The 16,635-nt window shown below is 43.1% G+C and overlaps 1 long non-coding RNA gene across 2 annotated transcripts in view; it reads right to left on the reverse strand.

The window, feature by feature from the left end:
* The window catches only part of LOC146685793 (uncharacterized), a 102,399-nt gene that overhangs the window by 4,664 nt on the left and 81,100 nt on the right, over positions 1–16,635 (reverse strand). The window contains exon 1 of one of the 2 annotated variants that reach the window (XR_014916962.1): positions 16,395–16,564. The exons of the other annotated variant lie outside the window; for it this stretch is intronic. This is a non-coding gene — a long non-coding RNA (uncharacterized LOC146685793). Of the gene's footprint in view, positions 1–16,394; positions 16,565–16,635 lie in introns of those variants that run through there. 2 annotated transcript variants of the gene reach the window in all.

Below are 16,635 nucleotides of genomic sequence, written 5' to 3' on the forward strand. Positions count from 1 at the left end.
CATGTAAATCCAGACGTTGCACCCACAGTCAGCCCACCTCGTCGGATTCCCATCGCTCTGCGAGCCCGACTCAAAGACGAGCTCGACAACATGGAAAGGAATCAAATCATACGCAAGGTCACAGATCCTACGGACTGGGTGAATGCACTTGTTGTCGTGGAAAAACCCAAGACGGGCAGACTCAGAGTATGTCTGGACCCCAGACCCCTCAACAAGGCTATACAAAGACCCCATTACCCTCTACCCACCTTGGAGGATGTCACCACAAAACTTGCTGGGGCCAAGTATTTCAGTGTTTTGGACGCCAGATCAGGCTACTGGGCCATTAAGCTAAGCCACGAATCATCTCTGTTAACCACATTTAATACTGTGTTTGGCAGGTACCGCTTCCTCAGGTTGCCATTCGGCATAATCTCAGCTCAGGATGAGTTCCAGCGACGCGTGGACGAGACCTACGAGGGCCTGAGGGGCGTGGCAGCCATTGTGGATGACGTACTGGTCTTCGGAGAAACCAAACAGGAGCATGACGACAACCTGAGGGCCATGCTGCAGCGCAGCAGAGAGAGAGGTGTAAAACTGAACCCTGACAAGTGCACCATCTGCGTCAAAGAGGTCAGTTACTTCGGTCACACATTGTCACACGAAGGGCTGAAACCAGATCCACAAAAAGTAAAAGCAGTCCAAGACATGGCGCCCCCACAGAACAGGGCGGAATTGGAAACAGTGCTGGGGATGGTTAATTATCTAGCAAGATTTGCCCCACACCTGTCAGAGATAAATGCTCCGCTCCGCCAGCTGTTAAAGCAGGACAGTGAGTTTGTATGGGACAAGAACCATGACAGAGCCTTTCAACGAATGAAGGAGCTGATCACTAAAGAACCAGGCCCAGTTCTCTCCTTCTTCGACCCCAAGAAAGCGCTACGACTCCAGGTCGATGCATCCAAAAGTGGCCTCGGTGCTGTGATGCTGCAGGACGGCAAGCCAGTTGCCTACCCATCCAAGTCACTTAACAGCACTGAGCAGAACTATGCCCAAATAGAAAAAGAGCTGTATGCTGTTCTCTTTGGTTGCAAGCGGTTCCACGAGTACATGTACGGTCGACATGTGACCATTGAGTCGGACCACAAGCCACTTGAGTCCATACTCAAAAAAAACACTAGCATCAGCACCACCACGGCTACAGAGGATGATAATACAGCTGCAAAAGTACGACATCAGCATCATCCACAAGCCAGGGAAAGACATCCCGGTAGCCGACACGCTCTCCCGGAAATCCATAGAGTTTCACGACAAATCACTATGTGACGGGATGGATGCGCAGATCCACTCAGTCCTCAGCAACATGCCTGTCAGTGATCAGAGACTCTCAGAGATAAGAAACGAAACAGCCCAAGATCCTCAGCTCAACAGCCTGAGACGGACCACATTGAGTGGATGGCCTGATAAACGGTCTCAATGTCCGCCTGACATTCAGGAGTTTTGGAACCACAGGGATGAGATCTCACTGATAGACGGGATCATGTTTAAAGGAGAGAAAATGATCATCCCAAAAAGGCTCAGAAAGGACATGATAGAGCGGATTCATTCCAGCCATATGGGTATAGAAAAGAGCAAAAACAGAGCCAGAGACCTTCTGTTTTGGCCAGGCATGGGAAAGCAGATTGAGGAAGCAGTCGGAGCCTGCAGCACATGCCAGGAGAGACAAGCTGCTAACCCCAAGGAACCCCTGTTGTCACATGCAATACCAGAACGACCGTGGCAGGTCATAGCCACCGATCTGTTCACTTGGAACTCGGAAGACTACATCATCATGGTAGATTACTACAGTAGATTCTTCGAGTTGGAAAGACTGCGCAGCTGCACTGCAGAAGCAGTGATCCACAAACTAAAGTCAGCCATGGCTAGGCATGGTATTCCAGAGTCGGTGATTAGTGATAACGGTCCGTGCTATGCTTCCAGTAAGTTTCAACAGTTCGCAAAGTCATGGAGTTTCACCCACACCACTACTAGTCCCCATTACCCACAGAGCAACGGTCTAGCCGAGAAAACAGTCCAGACAGCAAAGAAACTTCTGGACAAGGCCAAAGCGGAACATAAGGATCCCTACTTGAGCCTATTAGAATACCGGAACACCCCCGTGGACAACTTAAAGTCGCCTGCACAACTACTCATGAGCCGGAGACTTCGCTCCATCCTCCCTGCAACACCAAAACAGCTGGAACCCCAAGTAGTTTGCCAGCAAACAGTGCGTGAAAGGAGAGAAGTCTGCCAGCAGCGCCAGCAGACTTATTTCAACAGAGCCGCCCGACCTCTGCCTCAACTATATCCTGGCACACCGGTCCGGTTCCGGCAACAAGACTGTTCCTGGAAGCCAGCTGTGGTCACAAGTTGTGCCGACACGTCCAGAAGCTACAACATAACCACAGATACAGGACAAGTTTACCGGCGTAACCGCCGACACCTCCGCAGAAGCAGGAACAGCGTAGGAGGTGAGGAGTTCATTCAACCAACAGGCATCAGCGATGACAGCCCTGTGGTATCTCAGCCCCCGCCTGTGGAGCCCCCTGATAAAGACATTACAACACCTGGATACACGACTCGTTATGGGCGTGTTACCAAACCAAGACAGGTCTTGGACCTGTAATATTGTAAAGGGTGCAGGCGGATCGCTGCCCTAGAAAAAAAAAAAAAGGCTGTTTATATGTTTGTTGTTCCAATGATGTCACTAAATGCATCTGTTTATTATGTTTGTGATATAGCCAGTATTGAGTCGAATGCTATGTTATCAATGGATGTGCTCAGGATGTTATTCCTGTAATTTCAGTTGCCTTAGAAATTTTACAAGCCTGAGTTGTGTTTTTTTTTTAAGAAGGGAGATGTAGCATGTTGACCTATGTTTGTATCAGCCACTAGATGGCACTGTGTCGCTGCAATGTGTGTAATTCACTCGCGAGCAAGAAGCTCCAGAGGAAATGGAGAGGTAGACGAAATAAAGTGGAATCGGAGCAGAGATTGGTGTGTGCGTGCAGTTAGTAAGAAGCTCGGTATACATACAAAAACAACACAGTCAACAACAGGTGTGTTCGGGGAACCGGAATAGCGAGCTCAGAGTTAGCGCGATGATTTGGTCTTGGATGTTTCATTTGATCTTGGATGTAGTAAGCGACGTACGAAGCACAGGGCCCAGGGCAGCAGACATACTCTTATCTTGGAAACTCACTTACTGCTAGCAGAGCAAAGGTAGGCATGTCCTAATTATCTGCATCATTAAAAACACTTAATTTTGGATTTTCATTCAAAAACATTACTTTCTGAAATAACCTGAACATGTATCTCCAAAAATAAACATTTCCAGTCCACCAACACCAAAATTACTGTCATGTTCAGCGATTCTTCACACAAATTATTTAGAAACAGAAAAATGAACAGTTAACATGTGAGAACTGAGGTTTACATACAGTAGGCAGAATAAGTATTGAACACCAATTTTCTAAGGAAATATATTTCTAAAGGTGCTGTTATCATGAAACTGAATGTCAGTAACAACTCGACCAGTCCACACAAGAAAAGAAACCAAACCACAGATAAAAATAAGAAATGGCACAGGGGGAAAGTGCTGAACACAAGAGGAAAGGGACATCATGAATTCTTTGAGCTGTTAGAACACAATCCTGCCACTTAGTGCAAATGACTATAATCTGGTTCAGTCCTTAAAACAGGTGTTTCATTACCAAAAAACATCCCACGATGGGTAAAACCACTGAACTCTCTCAAGACCTTTGCAACTTTATTGGTAAAAAGCATACTGATGGCACCGGTTACTGGTTTCTAAACTACTGAGCACTGCTGGAGCCATAATCTGGAAGTGGAAAGAACATCATTTCCCCTTAAACCGACCACGAGCAGCAACTCCCCGCAAGATTTCAAACAGAGTGAAAAGAATGATCAAGAGAGTCCAGGAGCCGGGGAGCACCTGTGGCTACAGAAAGACCTCAGTCGGCAGGTACAATTATTTCAAAGTAAAAAAAACAAAAGAAGTAACACACTCAGCCACCATGCCTGTACGCACACTCACTACACAAGACTCCACTGCTGAAAGTAAAGCATATGTTTAAAGTTTGCTGAACAACATTTAGACATGCCTGAGAGTTTAGTCTGGTCAGATGAGACCACAACTGAACATTTAGATGCAAAATGTTTGAAGGTGAAAGGGCGCTGAATACCACCCCAAAACACCAGCAGGAAAGCTTGGAGGTGGGAACATCATGGTGAGGGGCTGTTTTCCAGCATACAGCACTGATACGCTGCGTATAATTGAAGGAAGGATGAATGGAAAAATGTACGGAGACTAAAAATCTGCTTCCATCTAACAGGATGATGAAGATGAAACGAGCGTGGATGTTTCAGCGAGACAGTGATCCCAAACACAGCCGAGGAAACTCTGGTTTCAGAAAAATGAAAATAAAGCTGCTGAAATGGCCGAGCCGATCACCTGAACTGACTCCAACTGAGAATCCATGGAGAACTGCAGCAACCTGCAGACTTTGTGGAAGAACGAGCCAAAAAATCACAGCTGAGCTGAATGTGTGTGACTCGTTACTCCTTACAGGAGGGGAAGCTGGTATGACCAACAAAGCCTTTTGTGCAAACACATAACTTCATTCATGGACATCTATGGTTTGATTTTTTTCTATGGATGTGGATTAGATGGGTTGTTACAGACATCCGGTGAGAATTTAACGTCAACATCAGCTTTAGAAATATATTTACTTTGAAAATTGGTGAGTTGTTCAGATAGTACTTTACCCGTTGTAGATGATGGATGAGGAATGATTCATCAAAGAACTATGACAGGACTATAAACACACATGGTAATTAGGGAGATGGGAAACACCAGGGAATGCAGCTGCAACTAATCAGCAGAGGTGGGACCAAGTCATTGTTTTGCAAGTCTCAAGTAAGTCTCAAGTCTTTATCCTCAAGTCTCAAGTCAAGTCTCAAGTAATGTCAGGCAAGTCAGAGTCGAGTCTCAAGTCACTGGTGTAAAAGTCCGAGTCAAGTCACAAGTCTGAAACTTTGAATTTCAAGTCCTTTCGAGTCTTTAAAAAAAAAAACGAAAAAATAATGTTGCAGTTATGCTAAATGTAAATATTAGACCATGTAATTTTAAAATCTGTGTTTTTCTCAACACATGACAAAATAGTGAACTTAGAAAATATACACAAATTGTGAAATTGCACCTCTTTAAAATGCAGCTCAATTAAACCTAGCTCCAAGAATAATTTTCACCGACAGTTCTGAGATAAGCTGCATGTTATTCTTGGATGCGGTTGTAGGACCAGCTTTAAAATCGCATGACAAAAATATCATACACATTAAAAAAAACTGCATCACCAACGTAGCCTGGACAACATTTGCTAGTTAGATGAAGTCAGCTATCTCATCTTAGCATATTTATATGCATATTTATAATCATACGGTTCTTGGAGTGAGTGCATACACTCATGAAGTTTAGTAACTTCCGGTCACTGCAACAAGCCCAGGTACAGTTTACCGACAGATGGGTGCAGGACCTTGAAATGCACCGTGTAGAACGAAAGACCATCATACGTATCATAAGTTTACCAGTCTCACAAATCGTCGTCATAAATACACATTCCTTAACCGTTTATTAATAGGACCTTTGAGCTCAACGGTAATTAATTAGTAGTGGAAATAATTTCTGGTACCCATCACAGAAATATAGCAGTGACAATAATACTGTATGCTGTAATCGTACTGGGCAATTAGTGATACAAAAAACCTGTTTTATCCTGTTCTAAAACAGGATAAATAAAAGTATATGTTTTTGTCAATGTACCATAATAACAGAAGCGAAACGCAATATTGTGTCAGGACAATTCACTATTTATGCACAATAAATAAAGGAGCATAGCGCGACAATTTCTGTTCAGCGCCAGACTTGCTTGTAACCTATATCACTAATTATGTTATGAAAGTGACGTATTAACTACTAAAAAACACTGACCTTCGTGTAAATGCTTGGAGCAGACTAACCTGTGAGCTGGAGTGTTCTGGGACGTTATATTTGATCTTTGAATGGCTGCAATCCAGGCCATCCGTCGCATCTTTGTTACTTCGGAAACATGGCTCGAACAATTTCTCTTCAACGACGTAATCCGATAACAACCGATCTCTTTACCCGTCGGCTTCCCATGGCTGTCATGCGACCGGCTATTGCAGTTAATAATACAACGGCTTCTTGTGTTTCTTTTTATCGCTGTATAACTGATTTTAATTGAAAGCCTGCGTGCGCTAGTACCGCTTGCCACGAGTTCCCAGAATCCTTTGCGGTTCTACCCGTGAATGACGTCACATTTTCAATCTCTATATAATATGCATGTTAAATTTTATATTTGGGGTAAAATATCAAGTCTTTTCAAGTAAACCGGTTCAAGTCCAATTCAAGTCCCAAGTCATTGGTGTAAAAGTCCAAGTCAAGTCACAAGTCTTAGAACATTTTTTCAAGTCAAGTCTAAAGTCATAAAATTAATGACTCGAGTCTGACTCGAGTCCAAGTCATGTGACTCGAGTCCACACCTCTGCTAATCAGACAATGGAAGCAAATCCAAACCCAACAGACACAAGAGGGACAATGCACAGGAAACACCGGGAGGCTGGGTAAACTGGAAGAATACAATAAACACAACAGTACGTGAAATGACAAAATAACTGAGAACCCAACAAAAAATGGAAGATCTAAAAGACCAGATACAAATAATAATGCCGTCAAATAAAGAACCTACAGAAGCACTACGAAAAATAACAAGAACTGAATAACCTGGAAACGAAATACTGGCAAACCAGGGATGACCTACAAACTGTGGACTTACAAACTGCTCATGACAGTTATTTTACTGTGTACATGCGACTGTAGTTTGTCCTGCTGAACATATATTCTGCTCAGTCTGAAGTCTCCGTAATTGAGGTTCTGCACGTAAAAGTGGGAAAGAAAGTTCAGATATAAATGGATAGCTCTGCAGAGATTATGACAGAATTATTGGTTTGCATTACCCAAAACAGCTGCATGACGCACAGATTTAACTAATGCTGGGAGCTGGCTGCCTGGCAGAGACTCGCTCTGGAGGAGGGTGGAAAACAAGCTGTCAGGGACACTCTTGGTACTCGCTTCTCATTTACGCTTTAAAAGGATTGGAGTCGGGAAACAAGTCATCGAATTTCACAAACCAAAACGCGTTAGGCATCTATTTGTTTGTCTTTTTAAGCTTGTGTTGAGATGAACGCAAGAGAGGATTTATGTTCTGTGTTTTAGGAAGACAGATTTACACACAGCAGAACAATCCCACGGACACGTGTAACTGGGGCAGCTGCAAAAAACACACGATCGATAATCAAGTTTCGTAAAGCAGACTTGCTTTCTAACGTACAAACATTTGACTAGCCGGTCTGAATTCATGCCAGCGCCAAACATACATTATAAAAATAACCTTAATTAGATAAAAGCCAGGTAATTATAATCACGTGTTACATCAATTATTTCATTTGTTTTACAGCTTGCTTCAGTCAGAGGAAAGATGCTGTCCTCAAGACTAAAGGCCTAATCCTGTGCATGAGTCCTCAGTCCCCACTGAGACATAAAAAGCCTCAATTGGCTCAGTTTTTATAACAACCAGCTCTGAGGAGATGATTTAAGCTCTAAAATCAGTCGATGCTTTCACTTGATCATTTTTTTTCATAAAATCATCTAAAACTCCACGAGATAATCAGGTTATAATAACAGAAAAGAGTGAATTTATAGACAGTAGAAATCCTTCTTACAGAAACACACTGTGCATCTGTTCGTTTTGGGAGGTTTTTCTTTGGTGTGTCTGTTTGTTTTCATGTCTGCATGATGGGAAAAACAGAGCTTCTCTTTAAACCTCAAGCTTGTTGATTTAAATATAGTTTCACGTCTAGGACAAAGCAGACACAGAGCTACGTGCCTCCTCTTACAAAGGCATACTTTACAGTGTTAAAGCACTGATGAGACAGTGGCAGAAGAAGAGAGAAATAACCAAATGCATGCTCATTAACTGAGATGAACAATCAAGTAGACCAACTCAGGTGAGTCACTCACCACCCAGCATCCGTGGAGAAACGTTCTTCTTTGATATCAGCTCTCTGTGAATGACCCCAGGACTTAAAAGTACCGTCATTTATCTGGGAGATTGTTTTGTCTGATGCTGATGGAGCCTACGTCACGAGAACAGAGGATGTGAACTAGCTTTCATAATTGACTAAAAGTATAGTTATGAAATCAGAAAAGCCTGTGACCTGGATGACTCAGAACCTGCACAGACAAAAACAAGTCCGAGCTTTACTGCTGAACTTCTACTTTTCTCCTCCACACTGGGAGCCGTGTACCCTACAACCTGTCAGCTCACAGCGGCTGAACCGGGCTGGTGTACGTGCCTCCAAACAGGTCAGGCTCCAGCGCACCACTGTCATTTCATTCTTCTGCTCGTGATCTGAGGCTGACCATGTCAAAGAGCACTGAACTACTCTTAACCTAATGCTGCAAGACTCACTACCTTTAGTACAGGCAGTTATCACAAGTGGCAGTATATAACAAAAAATCTTGCCGCCTGCTGCTGAGGGACAGAGTGCAACCCATGGCGAGCTAATGGAGATCTGAGCAGATAGACGGGAAGCAGACTCACTCCAGCCCATTTCAAAGCGCTGCCTGAACACTGTCTGCTCGCTTTCCATCTGGTTAAATGCAGCGGTGCACAGGCTGAGCAGATGATAAGGTCTGCACCTCCCAGCAGTGGCTTTTAGGACACACACAAACATGCAGCATATTTAAGACTCCTTCCAGTGTAATGAAGTCCAAGTAAACAACACAAAGTCAGGTCACAGAGCTGAATCAACAGCAGTTTCAGCAGAAACGATTCGTTTTATAGCAATAGTTTTATTAGAGGAGAGTGCGGCTGTTTGAACAAAGTATGAAAGTAGCTTCATTCTGCTGATGTTTTTTATCACTGGTGGTAGGATACATCAGATTTGATTATACATAAATAAAACATAATTGTCCCCTTGTTGAGCTAGTAATAATTCTTATTATATTATAATAATATATCTATTTATTACTACTACTATTATTATTATCTATTTGTTGTTATTATATGTTTAAGACAGGATTTACCACGGTTCAGAATATCTCTGCTTGTTTGCCCACAAACTCGTCCTACACCATCAGGAGCTGAGCTACCAAACTGGGCACACAGGTGCATCATCTGCCTCTGACGGTTCTTATCTATAGCAGACATTATTACATCATCATTATGCCTAACAGCCACCTCCCTCTTCAGCTGCTCCCTTAAGGGGTCGCCACAGTGGATCACCTGCTTCCATCTCACACTATCTCTGGCACACCAACACTCTGCATGTCCTCCATCAACACATCCATGAATCTTCTCCGAGGACTTCCTCTTCTCCACCTGTCTTGCAGCTCCATGTTTAATATCTCCACCAACCCTCCTCTGCATGTGTCCAACAATCACCTTCCAACAAGCTAAAATGACCTTTGAATTAAGCATGACATCATCATGTTGCCTAGCAACCACCTAACAAATGGCCATGTCCACGTTATGTTAATTCATGTATTCAGCAGGTTACTTAGTCACTTCTATCCACACAAGCCTGATATGGTATAAACTGTAAATATTATAGTTAAAAGCTCCCTGTGATCACATCAGTAGATATCACATGAATCATATCATACACTCAGATATTTCAGCTAAATTAACAATAAAGCACTGTTACAGCAAAGCGACCTTCACTTTGCTTCTTCAGGGTGAAGTTAGTGTCACCAGAGAGGAAAACATGTAAATGAAAAGTAAAAGGCGGGGCCAGAAAAACAGGCACCAACTGCAGGGATGTGTTTGCAGGGTCAGATGAAGGACAAAGCTTTATATAGATATATAAAACAGGCTTTGATACTTTTACGTGAAATGTAAATAAGTCGGTATACAAGAGCAGATGTATGGCAAAGACTTCTGATGGAAAAGCACAGAGTCAGCCTGTGCGTGTCAGAAAGCCCGACAGAAAGACGCCATCCGAAATATCATAAAACTAGTCTGACAAAAAAAGATTATAGCTTTGCTTCTGCTTACTTTAAATCCAGCTTAACTTACATGAGATGTTTCTTTTACTTTACACTATAAATTTCACTGTAAACATCAGACTAAACTTTTCTTAGCATTAAGTTATCATTTAAGCACCGAGCACCTGGAGAACAACTCTCCAGAGGTGAAAACAACACGATGCACAGTAATCACGGCATGAATTGTCAGGTGTTGCTGTGTGCAGGCAGGAATAGGACCCAAGGTGCAGACACTCGGAGGGAGAACTTGAACTCAAAACAGCTTTAATGCTAAACTAAAAAGTAACATAACTGGAAATATCAAAATAAACTTACACCAGAAGACTGACAGAACACACAGCTAGATAAACGGTAGATCACAACACAGACACAGAGAAACACAGGGCTTAAATACACAGAGGGAGCAAGCAGGGAATGGGTAACAGGAGGGAAACACAGCTGGGGCAAATCAGGCCTAACGAGACAAGGGGAAGCAAAACCAGATACATTAACATTAGACATGGACCTTCAAAATAAAACAGGAAACATAACACAGACTGAACTAAAGACACAGAGGCTGTGTCTTTAGTTCAGTCTGCAGCCTTAAAGTACGCATTTCAAGGCCGATTACGTCACAGCGGCGCGCCGAAGGCTGTCCCAATTCAAAGGCTGCTCGAAATGCGGCCCTGAAATGCGTCCTTCATTTCCCTGAATTTTAAGGCTGTGGCAGTGTAGACTTCGTAGCCCAACATATCCCAGAATGCATAGCGCGGCGATGGGTGTGGATAAATTTGCTGAAAAAAAACGGCGGATGAGGGGCGGCCGAAGAGTAAACTTTAAGTAAGTACTGAATATTATGTCACTTATTTATGTGCAAATGTGTAATAACGAAGACCATTAAAACATTACTGTTGGCCACATGTCGGCAAAATTATGTGACATTAGTGACGTTTGTACGAACTTGGTTTTAGAGCCTTTACTTTAAAATATACGCCGTTCAATAGCTGAGCTTAATCTTACAGAGAATGATCAAAGATCATGTAGAAACAAACAAACAAATGAACAAAAGATTTTCTCCTTCATTTCTGTCAAACAAAGCTGTATGACACGTTTCCAGCTGTTAGTATCATGGTTGCTAGGCAACCTGGGCAGCGCAACGGAGACTAGACCGTCCCATTTCACAAGCCTCGCACTTCCGGCCTTAGCGGTCTTTGAGTACGCGGCCCTTGAGGATCGTTGAGCCTGCGTACTTTAAGGCTGCAGACCCTGAATTGGGATACAGCCAGACTCACATGCAGGCACTTCAACAGAGGGAACAAAGACATGGGACCAGGGCAGACAGACACTGACTGGACACGGGGATATAGCAACTAAGGATAACACAGAGACATAAGGCAAGGCAAGGCAAGGCAAGTTTATTTGTATAGCACAATTCAACAACAAGGTGATTCAAAGTGCTTTACAGAGACATTAGAAACAAGAACAAATAAAAAGCATGATTTAAAATTGATTAAAACAAGCAAATAAACTAACTAACTAATTAATAAACAAACAAACAAACAAACAACAGTATATAAAATCAAAACAGATAAAATCAGAGATAAAATCAGTAGTTAAATGTAAGTTTTGAAATTTAAGCTTAAAGTGTGGATTTGGTGCTTTATTCAAATGCAGCTGAGAATAGGTGAGTCTTCAACCTGGATTTAAATAAACTGAGTGTTTCAGCTGATCTGAGGCTTTCTGGAAGTTTGTTCCAGATATAAGGAGCATAAAAGCTGAATGCAGCTTTTCCGTGTCTGGTTCTGACTCTGGGAACTGATAAAAGACCGGATCCAGATGACCTGAGGGATCTGGATGGTTCATACTGGGTCAGGAGGTCATTGATGTATTTTGGTCCTAAACCATTCAGAGCTTTATAGGCCAGCATCAGAACTTTAAAGTCTATCCTCTGACGGACAGGCAGCCAGTGTAAGGACCTCAGAGCTGGACTGATGTGGTCCACTTTTTTGGTCTTAGTGAGGACTCGAGCAGCAGAGTTCTGAATGAGCTGTAGTTGTCTGACTGATTTTTTAGGTAGACCTGTAAAGATGCTGTTACAGTAATCAAGCCTACTAAAGATGAATGCATGGACTAGTTTTTCCAGGTCCTGTTGAGACATCAGATCTTTTATCCTTGATATATTCTTGAGGTGATAGTAAGCTGACTTTGTTATTGTCTTAATGTGTTTTTCTAAGTTTAGGTCTGCATCCATCACTACACCCAAATTTCTCGCCTGGTTTGTGGTTTTTAGATGTATAGATTGAAGTTCTCTGGTGACCTGTAATCGTTTTTCTTTGGCGCCAAAGACTATTACCTCAGTTTTGTTTTTGTTTAGCTGGAGAAAATTGTGGCACAACCAGTCATTGAGTTCCTCAATGCATTTACCAAGAGCCTGTACAGGGCCTCGGTCTCCTGGTGACATTGTGATATATATTTGTGTGTCATCTGCATAGCTGTGATAGTTTATTTTGTTGTTCTTTATAATCTGTGCCAGTGGGAGCATGTAGATGTTAAACAGAAGGGGTCCCAAGATGGAACCATAAGACATAACTCTAACGAAGAAACCAAAGAATAGAAATGATAAATAATACAATAAACTCAAAACCCTGGGTCAACGACCCAGGCATCCTAACATGAATAGCCTACAGCATCCACTGCTCCTCTGTCTCGCTCTGTCTGCAGACCTGCGTTTGGAGTATTTGCAGCAAAGCAACTTAAAAAGAAAATCTGAGCAGCCCGGGTTTAGAAACATATCCTAACAGCTTCACCACACGAAACTTTTTCTGGCTCTTAATCAAAATCCTTAAACTTTGTCCCAGTTAAAACTCGCTCTGCCTTGATTGTCCTTCATTAAGGTCGGGTGCTTTTTTTGCAGCTGATATATTCAAGTTCACTGCTCGGTGAAAAAAGGCCCGATAAAGATTTGGTTGTAAAGAGCTTTGGCCAGCTGTAATGGTTCCACACTCCACAGGCGAGACCAGTTGAAATGGGATGGTGTGATGCTCTTGCATTACTGTGAGATTTTATATTATGACAGAGTGTTAACACAAGAGGTCTTTGAGGACATATTTATAATTCCATTTAGAGCATGAGATGATTTACCTTTGTCTCTAGTCAAAGAGTTTCAAAGGCGCACAGCTGACAAGAGACACAGCCGCTCGACTCTCTGCTCGGCAAACTCTCAAAGGACAACCTTTAGAAATCGTCATCAGTGCTGATATCAAACTATTTCTATTTACCGCTAGAGAGAAAAGGTCACTCAGGACACCGGCTCGCCATGCCTGAGGGCTACGCATCGGTACAGTAGCACTGGGAGAATTCAGGGACGCCCGTCTGTACGCGTTATCCCACCACAGCACAAAGGTGATTAAATGACTGCGGCTGCTTTGCAGGTATGCACAGATATCCCCAGACACAAAGGACTCACACACACAAACACACACACACTTGGATCTCATGCCTCATGTTTTATATTCATAAAGCAGCGTCTCATCCATCCCCTGCACTCACTCTGCATCCCTCTACTCAAGCCAAAACTATTACAGGTTCATTCACAAAATGATCTGAGGTATAAAAACTGAGGCAAACACATGGAAAGAAGTTGGATTTGTGTGCACGGGCTGGTAAGAGAAAGTCTTAAAGTGAGAGAAAATGCTGGGACATGCAGGGGGAAGTGGAAACACATCCGTCACAGAGAGCGGATGAATAAGAAAAGAACCTCCTGAATGTTTCAACGTTTACTTTCAGTCACACTGGTCTACATTCATCGCTGCTCTTCTGCCTCTGCGTTCACCAAAATGACATCACTGCATGCAGAAATGCAACGTCTGAAGTTTGTGCTGCATCTTCAAATAGATTATGAGAGCCTTATCGTGTCACTGCCAAGGAGCCAAAGTCCACACGAGCCACTCTTTTGTGTGGGCGCAGAAGCGGGTGCACGCTTGTGCATGCAAGAAAAACAAGAAAAAGCGACCTTCAATTTTCAAAGTGCTTCTGGGAGGAAAACAGTATCAGTTTCCAATTGCTTTTTTAAAAAATGCAGGCAGTGGATTTTAATTAGGCACCCTCCTTTTTAAGTGAAGAAATTGCCTGTTAGGATGAGTAAAGATTTCTCAGTGAATCATCGAGCTCTCATTGAAGGGCTGAATTGTCGCCGGGGAAAGCAGAGGTGGCGGTGTGAATGGGGTAAAAGGTGGGGAAGTGACATGTCATTTTTCACTCCAGGCCTTACAGTGGCGACCTTACATTTCTCATCTGCCACCAGCCAGGACGGACAGGTAGGACAGACGAATTATGGTTATGGTTAGATACTGCGATCCACATGCAAATCTGCACACAAACAGATACTGACACTTGCATTTCATGCAGTTAGTTTGGTGTCACACCGCTTGCTATTTTCAATGAGAGAACACGGGGCGGTTTGCAAAGACCCCACATAAAACATTCAAAAATCACATTTTCCACATATGGCCTGCTATACTATGCAATGCACAGACCTTCAGCTCTTTATCTTACACATCAGTGTCTCACCCAAGAAGCTGTGTCACTGAAGGAAGACTAGCTGACCGCTCACATCCTGGCCACTCCCTGTTCGAACTGTTGCCCTCAGGCAGACGGTACAGGGCAATCAGAGCAAGGACTAATAGACTCAAACACAGCTGTTATCCAACTGCAATAACACATCTGAATACTACAAAAAAATGTCCATCACGCCACTCTTGTGTTAATCTATGCACGGTCTGAAGCATGTGTGTGGGAATGTATGTGAATGTTTTACTGTTATATCTTATTAGTATTTTAAGTATTCTATCTATTTTATTTATTGAATTTTATTGTTTTATTTATATTTTGATATTGCTAGGGATGATGCAATGATCGGGGACCATTCTTAATTTCGTTGTTCTCATGACAATGACAATAAAGTTTCTGATTCTGATTCTGATTCTGATACTGTCTAAAAATAAGTGCTTTTGTATTATTGAGCAGGACAGGAGCGCAGCATCGAAGAGTATCCTGGTAAAACTTTTAGCCACTTGTGCGAACAGCAGTGACTCCATTGAGCTTCTGAAGCATTCCAATGAACATGGTCCCCTATTTTTAGCACCTCTGTGATTATGATGTCTGACTATGTGAGCGCTGGCAGCCAGCACTTTGTCACTCACAGCGCGTGCTGAGTAGTCTGCATTTGCTATGGATTCAGCAGCAGTGTCGAAGCGGGCGTCCTATACAACTTTCCTTCTTTTTGTGCTGCTCAGTCAGTGGAATCTGTCAGAGCTAAGACGTCAATACTTGCGGCTGCACTGAGTCTTAAACAACATCATTTGTCAATGTACACCGAGAGTGATGACAAGCTTCTTTTTTTGCACAAACATGCAGTTAGCAAGTTCTTTTTTCAGCATGGCCAGCGCTGTTAGAGGATGACTGCTACACCACGAGCAGCCTGCAAATCTTACTACTTGTTCATTAAGAGGGCTTGCAGGAGGTGTTTATGTGCTATTCAGTGTGTTGTTCACTGCAAGGAATTATGCAACATGTTTACCTAAATCAGCATAATTTACTACAGAGTAAACTCATCCATTGGCTCGTTTTTTGCAAGCTTTTTGGAGCTTCACTATCATTCAGGGTTGCCAGTGTCGGGCTTTGGCTCTGTCAGACACAGTCAGTGAAGCTCATCCACCCACAGAGATGGCAGTCAGCATGGCACATACAGTACTACGTGACAGTGCACAAAAGGAGGAGTCTGGCTGAGATCAAACCTGACACAATATCTCTTTGAGAAGTTATCCTAAGCTTTTCTTGCCTGAAGTGCTCTTCGTGCAAGCCTCCTCAGGGATAAATGCAAGTGGAATGACATGCGAGAGCTATAGCAGAGGAGCAGTGATCAGATTCCACATGCAAAGCATGCAGAAATCATATTATACTTGGGCAACTGTAATCAGTGGTCATGATTAAGCAAACCAGCACTGTGACACTTAATATACTTTAAAAATAATAAGAAGAAAGAAAGCCAGCCGCTTAAAAGTCCCACACTTCTAAGAAAACCTTGCTACTGAACTGCTCACACACACACACCTATTTGTCATCACTGCATACATTTTCCCATTTACTGTAAGATGACTGTATGCCACGTTTGAATGCTGCACATTGTCACATTTCATGACTTCAATGTGTGCTGAAAGATTAAGAAAAGAGAGAGACAGGGAGGAAATACCTTTTTCAGAGCTGACATTCTAGGTGGATCCTCCTCCTGCAAAGCCCGTTCACATGCTGAGGTCCCAAGCCAAGTTTGATGGGTGCGCAAATCTGAACTCAGCCCGGTGCTGATGCTGAGCCATGAGGCGCCTGTTTAGTATTCTCATCTCGCCTGCACCCCGTCCTACAGCTGGCTTGGTGTGCGCACGCCCAAGCTGCTGTTATCACAGCTTTCAAACGCAGGGGGCGCTGTAGCCCCT

The sequence above is a fragment of the Copadichromis virginalis genome, linkage group LG19 (assembly GCF_057382275.1).
Source record: "Copadichromis virginalis isolate Kocher_CV1m ecotype Utaka linkage group LG19, C_Virginalis_male_GT1.1, whole genome shotgun sequence".
Classification (NCBI taxonomy): Eukaryota; Metazoa; Chordata; class Actinopteri; order Cichliformes; family Cichlidae; genus Copadichromis; species Copadichromis virginalis.